We start from the raw sequence: 12228 nt of genomic DNA on the forward strand, positions 1-12228 counted from the left end.
CACCTTCAAATCAGCTACTTATCCATTATCTTTTCTTCCAGTTATATGTAACTATGTAATATGTTTTATGTTATCAAAAAATAAATACAAAAGCTTATGCATGTAGGTGGGGAAAAAGCAGTGTTCCAACTGCAAAATTTCAGGTTGTGCAGTGTGCAACCTGGGTTTAAAACTAAGTTGTGCAAAGCAAAATGTGGTTGCATTTTCAAGTGGGCAAGTGGGTATTTCGAGCCCTGATTGGTAAATGATGGGAATGTCACTCTTATGGCATTTCAAAAGTTTAACATTTAATTTATTTGATGTAAATCATGCAAATCAGGGCCTATTTTACATGACTTATGAGCAAATGCTACAACATCCTTCTTCGCTAAGATGAGCCTTTCATACATTGAACAACAGTTTTGTCTTCGCATCTAAATATATTAAATGAAGATCCTTTTGGCAAACACCCCGGACACATCTACAGCAAACACGATATCTTATGTGTTGTTTGTATTTTTACATGATATGTTGTTTGTTGCAGACATCCCATAGCTAGGTGCAACAGTTACTGCAGATGGAAAGAAAAAAGCCAGTCCATTAGTCATGCTCCTCAAGGTGCTGGGACAGGGCATACAAATGTACCTTTTACAAGGTCAGTAACCCACAAGCAAATCTTAGTCTACTAGGCAGATATGAGACAAGCATTCCTTAAAATGTTACCTCAAATTGCCATATACATTGTACAAATTTTTGTTTTCTTTAGTAAAAACCCAGCATTAAATAATAAATTAAAAGATAAAGGATGTCAGGGCTCAAAATACCACCTGCATATGCAGGTTAGTGCAGGTAAACTTGGAGCTGTGCAGGTATTTCTGGTGTCTACCTGCACCTAACCTGCACTGGTCCATGTTCAGGAATTTATACATTAAATATAAATCCTATAATGTAGGAGCATATAGATTGTTATCTGCATTAACTGTTACCACCTGAGGGTTAAGTATGAAAAAAATAGCAATCATGGTTCCTGAAGAATTATAGTATGATTCATACTTTCTAGATTCAGAGTGGTGCAGGTAAAATTTGTCTGGTGCAGGTAATTTTTAATGTTACCTGCACTGGTGCAGGTATGCAGAAAAAAGGATTTCGAGCCCTGGATCTACTTACTGTAATCATATTTCTACATAATTTGTTTCTTACAAATCTAAGGACATCTCCTGAATGTGAACTTGCCAATAAATGATAATGAAATGAAATGGTTTTGAGGCACCAATGCTCAGTCAAACCTGTATTAGCATACTCCTACGTCCTAGTCTTTGCATAGCGACCACCTGACCATTGCAGTCACTTTTTGTCAGTCCCATGGATTTTCCCATTGACCTAAGCATTAAGATTAATACTAATAGTCTTAGTAGCCAATGCGGCCATGGCCACATAATTTCCGGTACCGCAAATACAGAAACACTGCCTATTGCGACCATACAGTGGCCTTATGTCACCCTGCACCGAGTTTAAAATTGCAGTTTGCAAGGATTTGGAGTTCCCAACAGGGTCATTTTTGGCAGTAACAGATAGTACACATGCCTTGAACATTTGAGTCTTCTTCATCAAATTTACCAACATTACGCATGGCAATATCAATCATTTTCGGTTACTAAGATTTAACTTTGGCATGGACAATTTTAAGACGTTGAAGACAATGTTATTTGGTAAGAAAGATTAGTGGGTGCTGAAATCGAGTGTAACTTATTGCTCATGGTCAGTTGATCAGTGGCCACCTGTCTATAGTGGCCACATTTCTCCAGTCCCTTGAGTGGCCGCTATAAACAGGTTTGACTGTACTTGTAGCTGTGGATGAATCTACTCTCTGATCCCAAATAAACGTACCGGGATGTTTATTTTTTTTCAGCCTCACAATCCACCCGGTACGTTCTTATTTTGGACGGTACGTTTATTTTTTTCTGAAAATTGGGGCTTTGCTAAGCCAGTACCCTCAAAGAATTGAAGTTTTGTCGGGTTCTACCCATAATTCCGTCGCATTTTTGCTCAAAATTCATTATTTTTCAAGCGAAACGGATTTCCATGAGTAGCATATACGCGTACGCTGTACTCTTCCGGTGATTTCAGTCGATCTCAATATGACGCTACGACGTAAATGTTGTTCTTGGGGGGAAAAAGAGACCACACTGACGTTTTGAAATACAATTTTTACATAAATAAATAACTTTTAGTTTTAATTTAGTAGTTACTTTACATTGTAAACCAGCACCTTGCACGAGGAATTTCCAGTCTTGTGGTTCCATGCATTTTTGGCAGCGAGGCGCGCGGATAATTCACATAATAAATTCGTTGACATACTATAACTTCGGTTCCCTTGCGATATGAGATTTGACGCCGGAAATTCTCCAAAATGGCAGGAATTCGTTGGTAAAAACAGCAAGTTCATTATTTCTAAGCATCAAAAAACTTTCCTTTGCAGATGCATGTGCTATTATGCCAAGATGGTCACGTTGAAATAAAACTTCCTTTACGTAGGCTTATTTCTTTGACAAAAAACAAGCTTAGTCTAGTTTTCAAATAACTAACTTTCATTTAATAGATTTTATCCTTTTTATGCCATAATCACTGTATTTTATGCTAAACATCAGAATTCTTGTTGCGACATTTTACCTTGGTAAAAGTTGAGTCGTCCACTGACCCCTAGTGACCTTGTTTGTCTGCTGCTGCGATGCCATGTTAGAAAAATACGCAAAGATGGAGATTTCCATTTTTGGCCCGCGGAATACGAAAGTTGGGAAAGCGTACATGCATCAAAAACCTAAAACATCAGATACATGAACGGATGGCCTATTTGTAAAATCTGCCCATATAGTCTTCCAGTCTGCACAGAAATGACGATGTAGAGAAGGGTAGACGTGCAAACAGTCTGAGATGAGAAAAAAAACGCCACATGAATTCAACAACACTTCGTATAAAATCACATAATATTTTATGATGTTTCCTTTATTCAAATTACGTTTCCTTCATAAAGAGTCCAAGTTGAGCCTACATTTTGCTGATGTAGTGCAGAATTTTGAAAAAAAAGGTGAACCCCGCGTGGGCTTAGCGCAGCGTAACACGGCCGGCCATGCGCCCGTGACCGCTATCGTCAGTGTTGGCATAGCGGCCGGACCGAAAATCATCTGGCCGCGACCGCATTCGACAGGTGACTGCTATAGACTTATTTCTTCATGCTTAGGTCAATGGGAAAAATCCAAGGGACCGACGAAAACTGATCACAATGGCCCATATACTCAGGGCAGGGCCAAAGCAACTACAACAAGTATTTGGCCAGGTGGCCCCTAGACTCAAACCCTAAGGCAGGTTTCACTGTACCTTTTATTACAGAATGGAGAAAATATCATAATTCGAACAACACATCTGTAGTTCTTCAGCTCATTATTCATACAACTTACTGATGTGGTTCTTAGGCATAAATAAATAAAAAGAACCTACCTGCTTATCGATTCTTCTTTTCTTTGGACAGAAGTAGCATGGTCGTTTAAAATTCATGTCAATTTGATAATTTTCCGGGGGGTATGTTTATTCCGGGGGGGGGGTGTACATTTATTAGATATTGAAGATTTGTCCGGGGGGGTATGTTTATTTGGGACAAGAGAGTATGCTCTGACTGTGCTATACAGACCATTTCATTTCTCTTAATGTATATACTTGTTGTCCAAGGAGCCAGGAAGAATTTTTGGATAAAGGAAAGGAAAATTCTACAGGACTGGTAGAAAACTATGTACTGTGAATCAGGGGAAGTAAAATGGAGAAAGCAAACCTGATATGAGGGCTCAAAATACTACCTGCAGGTTAGTGCAGGTAATATTAGAGCTGTGCGGGTATTTCTGGTGTCTACCAGCACCTAATCTGCACTGGTCCATGTACTAGGTGTATACAGATTGTTATTAGCTGCATTGACTGTTAACCTGCCAGGGACTGGCCCGTTGCTCCCCTCTGTAAGTTTTCTCCAGATTGCATGATTCTTCGCACTCATCTCCGCAAACTTGACTGTTAACACCTATATATATATATATATATATATATATATATATATATATATATATATATATATATATGTATATGTATATATGTATATATATATATATGTCTAATATATTATATAAAGTATAAAAGACAAAATAGCAATTGATCCTGAATAATCTTAGTATGATCCATTAAATATTAACTCCTAAATTCAGAGTAGTGCAGGAAAAGTTTGTCTGGTGCAGGTAATTTTCAATGTTACCTACACCAGTCAGGGCTCAAAATACTGGGTGCATTTGCACCCAGGTGCACTCAAAATTTGAGCTGTGCACCCAATTTTTTTTTCTGTGGGTGCCAAATATTTTCGATACTATTATGCACCATATTGTTGACATCCAACTGTTAGAAATATAATGAAATGTCTGTCATAGTAGCTTACTTGTTTAAGAGTTCAAGTTGGATTCATCGAAGTTTTAGATGCCCAGAAGAGGAACGTAAGGTTTGCGATTAGGTTTTTCTACCTAATTCTCTAATTATTTTATGTGGTGCACCCAAAAATTGTTTGGTGCGCCCAATTTTTTACGTTGGGTGCACCAGTGCACCTAATCTCAAAAACGAATTTCGAGCTCTGGCAGTGCAGGTATGCAGAAAAAAGTATTTTGAGCCCTGCAAACATATTCACCTTTCTAAACATTTAAAGAGACAAACCAATTTGTACAAGTGTTGTCTGTCCATGGCAACTCAACCATTTGACTGTTAAGGCCACACAATATTATTTGTAGGTTCTTGGAATTAGATAATGCCTAACTGGAAGAAAACAGTCTTACCCTAATTTTCTCTCACAGTTACTTGGAATGTATAATGTAACTTTAATGTAGTCAGAATCAAGTTCTTAATTTTGGTAAGTTCTCCAATGAATGAGAAGCAATATATTTAATGCGTTGCTCAATTTAAAGGGCAATTTAAGGTACTGTATGAGAGTCATAAAATTCATAGGTGAGAAGGGTGTAAGATTAGCATTTATATTTGGTCTTCTAAATGTGAATAACTTGCAGATCATCATTAAATACTGGTAGACCTTGTTTTTCAAAAAGTATATTTTACTTTCATTTTATACCCCGTATTTAAAGTTGTGTCCTACTGGTAATGTATGTGGCAGGTTCCGCCTTCTACAATTTGCTGCTGAGTACTGATATCATCTTCTGACTTCCATAAGTGGAGCGAATCGTACATCTGAGGAAGGTCGACGTGCTTGACTGAAAATTTATGGTAAGGCTTTCTTCTGTTTTGTTGGAACAACATTTAAACTTTTCAAACATGGGTTCTACCAAGATGGGCTTTCATTCTGGTAATGTTTGTTGCTAATTGAATCGAAAGAATATCATGACAATGACATGTATCTGTGATCAAACGTGCTTATACCGTAGTAGATGTGAACTTAGATTACAGCAAGTACATGAAACTTTTTAGATGACATCAGTGCATGTATTGATTACTCTGTGATGAAGGGCAACCACCGACTAGTAACCTCTGAGTAATGTTGTTGGTGGATGTGATGAGCGTTTGTATCTGTATCTCTATGCTCTGTTTGCCGCATTTGTATGTAGTTTGGTATGTTGTCTGCATTCAGTTGCGCCATGATGCACTTTTTTTCGCAGCAGCTGTTGTTATAATCGATGTAATAATTTCAGAAAACATCCCTATATTCCAAGTATTTAGGATCAGGCGTTTGGTATTTGGCTTATCTCCAAGCAGATATGAAGGGTTATGCATTGTCTAATGTACAGAACAGCAGTCGCGGAAGAGGGACATTGCTAACAAGGGAGCAGTTTCACAGGGACTGCCTTACACAAGACAAAAGGAGAGCGAAGCATGGTATGTGCAGAAGTAAGCATGGAGCTTACTCTCTCTCCAGGCATACCGGCTGTTTCCCTATGACGGCATTGGTCTCGCCTTACATGGGGGACATTGCTAACAAGGGAGCAGTTTCACAGGGACTGCCTTGCACAAGACAAAAGGAGAGCGAAGCATGGTATGTGCAGAAGTAAGCATGGAGCTTACTCTCTCTCCAGGCATACCGGCTGTTTCCCTATGACGGCATTGGTCTCGCCTTACATGGGGGACATTGCTAACAAGGGAGCAGTCTCACAGGGACTGCCTGATATCGAAGTGTCACAGGAAACAAATGAGTGAAGTATGGCATTTGTCTTGAGACAACATTGTCTCCATCAGTTTGGATTTGGGTGATGTTTAACTAGTTAAATGAATGCAACATGCTGACCTTTTTATGCATATTATGGGTTCAAATCATTTCGCGAAAAGTATGCGATCGTGGAACTCTGGTTTAAACATGAAACTTTATAGTTTTCCATCTGTTGGAAGGGAAATGGTTTTGTTAGTCCATATAATATCAGAGGTTTGGTATTTTACTTATTTGTGGCTACCCATGGCATATCTTGAAGCTTTGTTATTGTCAATTTTAATAGTGAAAAAACAACCATACCATCAGTATATTGTGCAAACTTTTGCATGTGTAATTTGTAGGATTTGATTATTGTATTTCTTTATTGCTACTGTATTTCCTTTGATAATGTTGCGCAAGACGTTTTAGGTATTGCGTTTTCCACTGTATATCATCTTTTGTCATCTATATACATCATGTGCAATTTTTGATAATTTTATCCATAGCTCTATCTTATCATATTATGAAGTTTGTCAACTATAATATCATTTTTCATCTGTATACATCATGTACAATTCTTTTCATGAATTTGTCCATACATTAGTTCTGTCACGTTATATGATTTTGAAATGATATATTGATGTGATCTTTTCTTTCCCTTATAACTAACGACTTAACTAGTTCCTCAAATGATGTGTTTTTTTCATTTCTGTACTTCTTTTGCTGTAAGCAGTTCAGTTCATTTCTAACTCCCGCTCTGTGCCAGCAAAATACTAATATCCAGTGTTTGACCTGAAATTCCCTTTTTGCATTAACACATTGTGTGTTTGAGTTTGTACATAGGACTGTTGATTGATGGAACAAGTCGAAAGCTGGTGCGGGGAGAGGACAAAAGGGAGAAAAGGCCTTAGGGCTGGATCTTTATTCGAGGCCATTCCAGTCACGATCATACCACAAAAGAATTTCTCTAGTTGATTGTTTAATTTCAGTAAGAAATATCAGAGGAGATAGATGACTGCAGTTTTGCATCGGACTCTGGAATGCATGTACGTTTCCTATATTTTGGCCTTTGCCATTGAATTTTTTGGAGGGTTACATAGCCGGCAATTTGGTCAGTTTGATTTGTTCTTTTTCAATTGGAATTCTAATATGTGTCGACTGTGGTTACAGTAGTTATTGCATATGAAGTGATTCAAAGATTGTATCCATTAAATTCCATGCCGTGCCTGAAGCAGATTTCTAAGTATGGTCTTTTACTGCGTTCGCGTCTTGGGAAGGGAGGTGCGAGGTAGTTTGATGCAGAAAGATCATCATTGGTGATCAATGAAATATCTTCTGTTAGAGCAGCATCATGGACCCAAAGCATCACGTGTCAATGCTTTCTGGATCTTTTTAGGCCGAATCGGGCTGAAGCCTCAGGTTCATGAAGTTTTCTCTGTGTACGTACTCTGGTGATACCACCTGAGTTCAGGTCTGCAATCCGAGTAGACATTACTATAGGCAATGCTTTTGGTCCATGAAGACATGTCTATCGGAACATATTAAGCCTTTTGCATGTGCCTATGAGTTTCCTACATTCAATATTTGGATTGCCCCAGTTGCCCATGGCACACACAAACAATTGTTAAGTGCTCACACAGTTAACAAGTTGACTCACACGCACACACACACACACACAATCCCTATTTGTATGCTGAACACTAAATGTTGCTTGTCAGACCAAGGATATAAAAAGTTATTTTTATTGACTCGTCAGAGAGACAGTGCATCTTTAACAAATATATTTTCTTTAGCAAAAATTGTTAGACACATAATATACAGTATATAATATATGTCGTTCTCCTTTTTTTACGTTTAATATTCGCCACTGCTTTGTACGATTTAAAGTATGGGTGAGAAACTTTTGTTCTTTTTTCAAAACAGTCTTCAAAGGCACTGCCAGGCGAGAACTTCAATCAGTAACCAGTAAATGGCTGAGGCCCAGACAGAAGCTGTTGACTGTCTCCTGAGACGAAAAGAGCCGAAGAGAGGGAAATTGATGTGCGCGCGGATGTGATCCATATAATCAAATCAACATGTCCTAAATCAACGGTTCTTGTCCTGCATATTTGGTCGGAGTTGCATCGTGCATGTACAGTTATATTATAATGAATCCATCTAGCAATCTCATGCACCATTACATGTACCACCAAAGGCGATATCAATGTCTACGTTTGAGTGACACCAGGCGGCCACTGGTGGATTTACTATTAGGGAATCTTTTCATACCTGGATAGTTTATGAGTATAAGCATTTGAGTGAAAACTTACATATAGTTATTCACAGACAAATTCTATTCCGCCATATCTGTTATAACACTAGTTATGACCCTGTCAGTTATCACAGGTATTGATGTTGGAGTTCTCTAAGTTTTAGGAGGTAACCTATCCATAGTAAACACTACATTAGTTGCTAACAACAATATTGATCATTTGAAGGAACATGGCGGCAGACGACCTGCTACAAAACGTTTAGTTGAAAAACCGGTTGTACCCAAGGTCGCATATCCTGCATGTACATTAATGCCATCTAGCGATCTCATGCACCATTACATGTACCTTCACATGCCGCTTTCACAATGTCTACAGACCAACGTCTGAGGGAGCCCAAGAGAATTCTTCTATACATGGTTTCAACATTTTTTACAACAATATGTTCTGTTAATAAAGTCACCATAAACAAAACCTTTTACATCATCTAGAAACCTGTCAATACTGTTGATACTGCATTTTACAAGTATCAATCATATCAAAAAGACCTTCTGCTAGACTATTTCATGTAGTATTTCACTAGCATTTTTTCACAAGATAAGTAAAATGTTGTTGTGATAATTTCAATTTTGTCATATTTTTCTCTGTCACTGATTGGTCTAAATCGAGAGCAGAACAGTCAGAAATGTTTTCCATCCGAGTCTATGTTTTCTATCCCAGTGCCAGGCTTACGTGGCTTGTATAGGGTAAAGAACAGTTATTATAGGAGGGAGTGTGCCTATAAAAGGTAAGATTACTCTTTAGCTGTTTTGATGATAGATTGCAGATAAACTTTTAGCCATTTAAATGTTGGTGCGTAAACTGAATTTGTTTGTCAAGCACTCGATGGTTGACTAGTGGCCCCACATCCTCGGTTTACCCTGCATGAAATGCGATTGCTCACGAACGTACACTCCTACTTCAGTCACGTGCGAAGAAAACACAACGACAAGGTTTTGCATCATGCATTTTCTTTTATTGCGAGAAATCTTAGTTACATAGGGCGGCAAGAGCTGATCTCTGGGCTCCTTTGGTCTTAAATAGTGAAACAAGGAAGAAGACAAAGGTTTCATTCGCGTTGCCACGAATTTGTGGAAAGTCAAGATTTAGAATTATGGAGATAAAATCGAAGGTTTCAAGAACTCGATATGGAAAAAAGTGAAATGATTATAGAAAGTTCTAACTCCTGAAATGAAGAGGTGGGATTTGAGAGAAAGTTGTGGGAGCCCTTTCTTCTAATGGTATAGGCTGTGAGACGGATTTCAGACGACTGTTTAAGACGAACTAACATTATCTGTCATGTGACGTGGGCTTTCTGTCTTGCAGACGCAACACTGAGGTTTCCTAGCCAGATCTTCTGTGCCTGTCAAAGATTGTACAATACACTGTATCACCTGGTATTTGCCCAACAAAGCTGGAGATCAGAATTGTATTTCTAAGACGTTGACACTTTTTTCTCTCTTATTGATGATTTTGATGCCTAAAAGACTACAAACGTCCCCCACTGACTTAAAACTAAAAAAAAACATTGACTGCTGCAGTGCGATTATACTCTACCACAGGGATAATAGAGAAATATATTGTTTTATGTCTTGTTTCTTTTCCTTCTGCTATTTTTTAAAATTGCCATAATTTTTTTGTTTTTCATTCCGGAGCCAAATGGCCTAAATTTGGTGTGGTTGTAGAGTGGGCATTGCCAAATACCACGATATGTTTCGTTGGTTCCACGTATTTTTCCATATACACGTAGGCCTTAAGAATTACTCTCTGGAGTATTTTGGCCATTTTCAGACCAAAATGTACATTTTGGCCTCCTGTGCCCTGGTGCTGTATCAAAATGACATGAAATGTGGTATGGAATTCCTCAAGCGTATGACAGCACCTGACAGGACTTCATTCAAATTTTGGAATAGACCCGTAAAAGATGGTGATGATTACTTACGAATTATGACCATACATGTTTCTGTAGTCCAGACATATTGACCAATTAAACACTTAACAATTTTCGCTCTGAATTTTTGATAGCTGAAAGATCACGGACGATCTCTCAACTGACTGTTGCATTGAGATTTTATTTTCTCTTTATCATCACAATACCAAACTGTATGTTGAACTTTGAAACCCCCTCACGAGCCTTGCTATGGTTAAATGAGTTGCAAAAGCAGCTAAACTCTATGCGGCTGATCTGCAGTCCCGGCTGGAAGGCCAGGATGGTGCTCGGCACACGCAGGGAGCGGCGGGACATTCGCCATTCCGGGTCCTGTTGGAAACAAGGACAAGAAAGGATTAAACCTTCTGTTGAAAATAATCAACATGAAATCGCAACTGGCTAGCACTGGATATGTCATCAAGTTTTTTTTATTATCATTGTTCAACAAAGTTAGATACAAGATGTACAGGTGTTGCACTCTAGCAACCAGCTAATATCAACATCATATTTCAAGAAAAAAGATTACAGACACAATAACAATAACGTAATTATTATTGTATCGGCCACTTGACATTGCATTATACAACTCCCAGAGTACCCTCCAGATAAATTAATGCCAGGTGTAACCTATCATGTTGCGAACAACCATTGAAAAAACTTCAACTTAGGCGCTCTGAAGAAATATTTGGTTAAGCTTAAAAAATTACTTTTGCAATGTGTCTCTGGATACTTGTAGCCTTAGTAGCTTTATTTCCACTTGCTTTTTTGTGAAAATGTCAAAAATGGGATGTGGCTGCAAATTTAAAGCTTGAATTTTACTCACTATGGGCACCAGAAGCGCACTTCATAGTCGTGGCATCTGCCGTGACATTGATCGGCGTTCCTGCACACGATGCCCTGTTGGGGGTTGAACTGGAAGAACCGATCCCCGTTCAGTGAGGCAGGGCGGTTGGTACCCTTGACGCGGGCCTGGATGCCGGAGGGCGCGGCGCAGATCTTCCCGGGGTTCTCGCGTCTGAGGGTCGAGAGAGTTTCCCAGTCTCCTGAGGCTGAGGGGTTGTCACGGTCGTACCAGCGGGTCCAGCCTGTAGCTGGTCCTGCAGCTGAAACGGGAATTATACGTGGCATTTCTAAGACGAGAATAGATGACTCTAGGTGGGTAGGTTGTCGACGTCGGGTTTATACCGCCCCTTACGGGATGGCCTATCATTTCTTTGACCTATACAATACGGGTGCTGGGGCTGCGTCAGTTGGTGCCCGTAATAAATGGTGGTACGGATGGAAGGGCCGGGGCAAAACGCCCGTGTGGTCCTGCCGTACAGGACAGACACGACGTTGATCTGTTGTCCAGCAGGACAACTGATGCTCAATCTTTGGTGTTCTCACATTCGACGGGGCCCTGAGGGTCCTGCTACAAAGGATAGTCAAGGAAAGTCAACAACTGGAAGAGAAAAGTCTTTGAAAGAAGCATCGCTCTGGTGCAAGCAAATTAGCTTTCCACAACCCGCGTCTTGGTACTTTACTCTGACGTATGATATGTAGCACTGAATGACAGCTATGAAAATACAGTTGCATTACCTTTTGCAGTGACATGGATATTCTAAATCTATTTGTAACAGATCAAGTTTTATGCAACTGTTTAATACGTACGCAGTTGTACAAAGTCACCATATACCAAGTCCCTATGTAAGCGCAATGTGTTCATACAATAAAGAAGATGCCTGGTCATCAGCGCTTGATCCCCCTTTCTCCGGACATACACACACACGCACACACACACGCACACACACACGCACAACCGCACACACACACACACACTC

At 39.3% G+C, this 12228-nt stretch overlaps 1 long non-coding RNA gene across 1 annotated transcript; it reads left to right on the plus strand.

The window, feature by feature from the left end:
- Positions 1-512: 512 nt before the first annotated feature.
- On the plus strand, positions 513-7321 carry LOC118416671. The gene is made up of 3 exons (XR_004831246.1): positions 513-634; positions 5168-5277; positions 5796-7321. It is a non-coding gene; the product is annotated as an uncharacterized LOC118416671 (long non-coding RNA).
- The last annotated feature ends 4907 nt before the right edge of the window (positions 7322-12228 follow it).

This window comes from Branchiostoma floridae, chromosome 5 (assembly GCF_000003815.2).
Source record: "Branchiostoma floridae strain S238N-H82 chromosome 5, Bfl_VNyyK, whole genome shotgun sequence".
NCBI lineage: Eukaryota > Metazoa > Chordata > Leptocardii > Amphioxiformes > Branchiostomatidae > Branchiostoma > Branchiostoma floridae.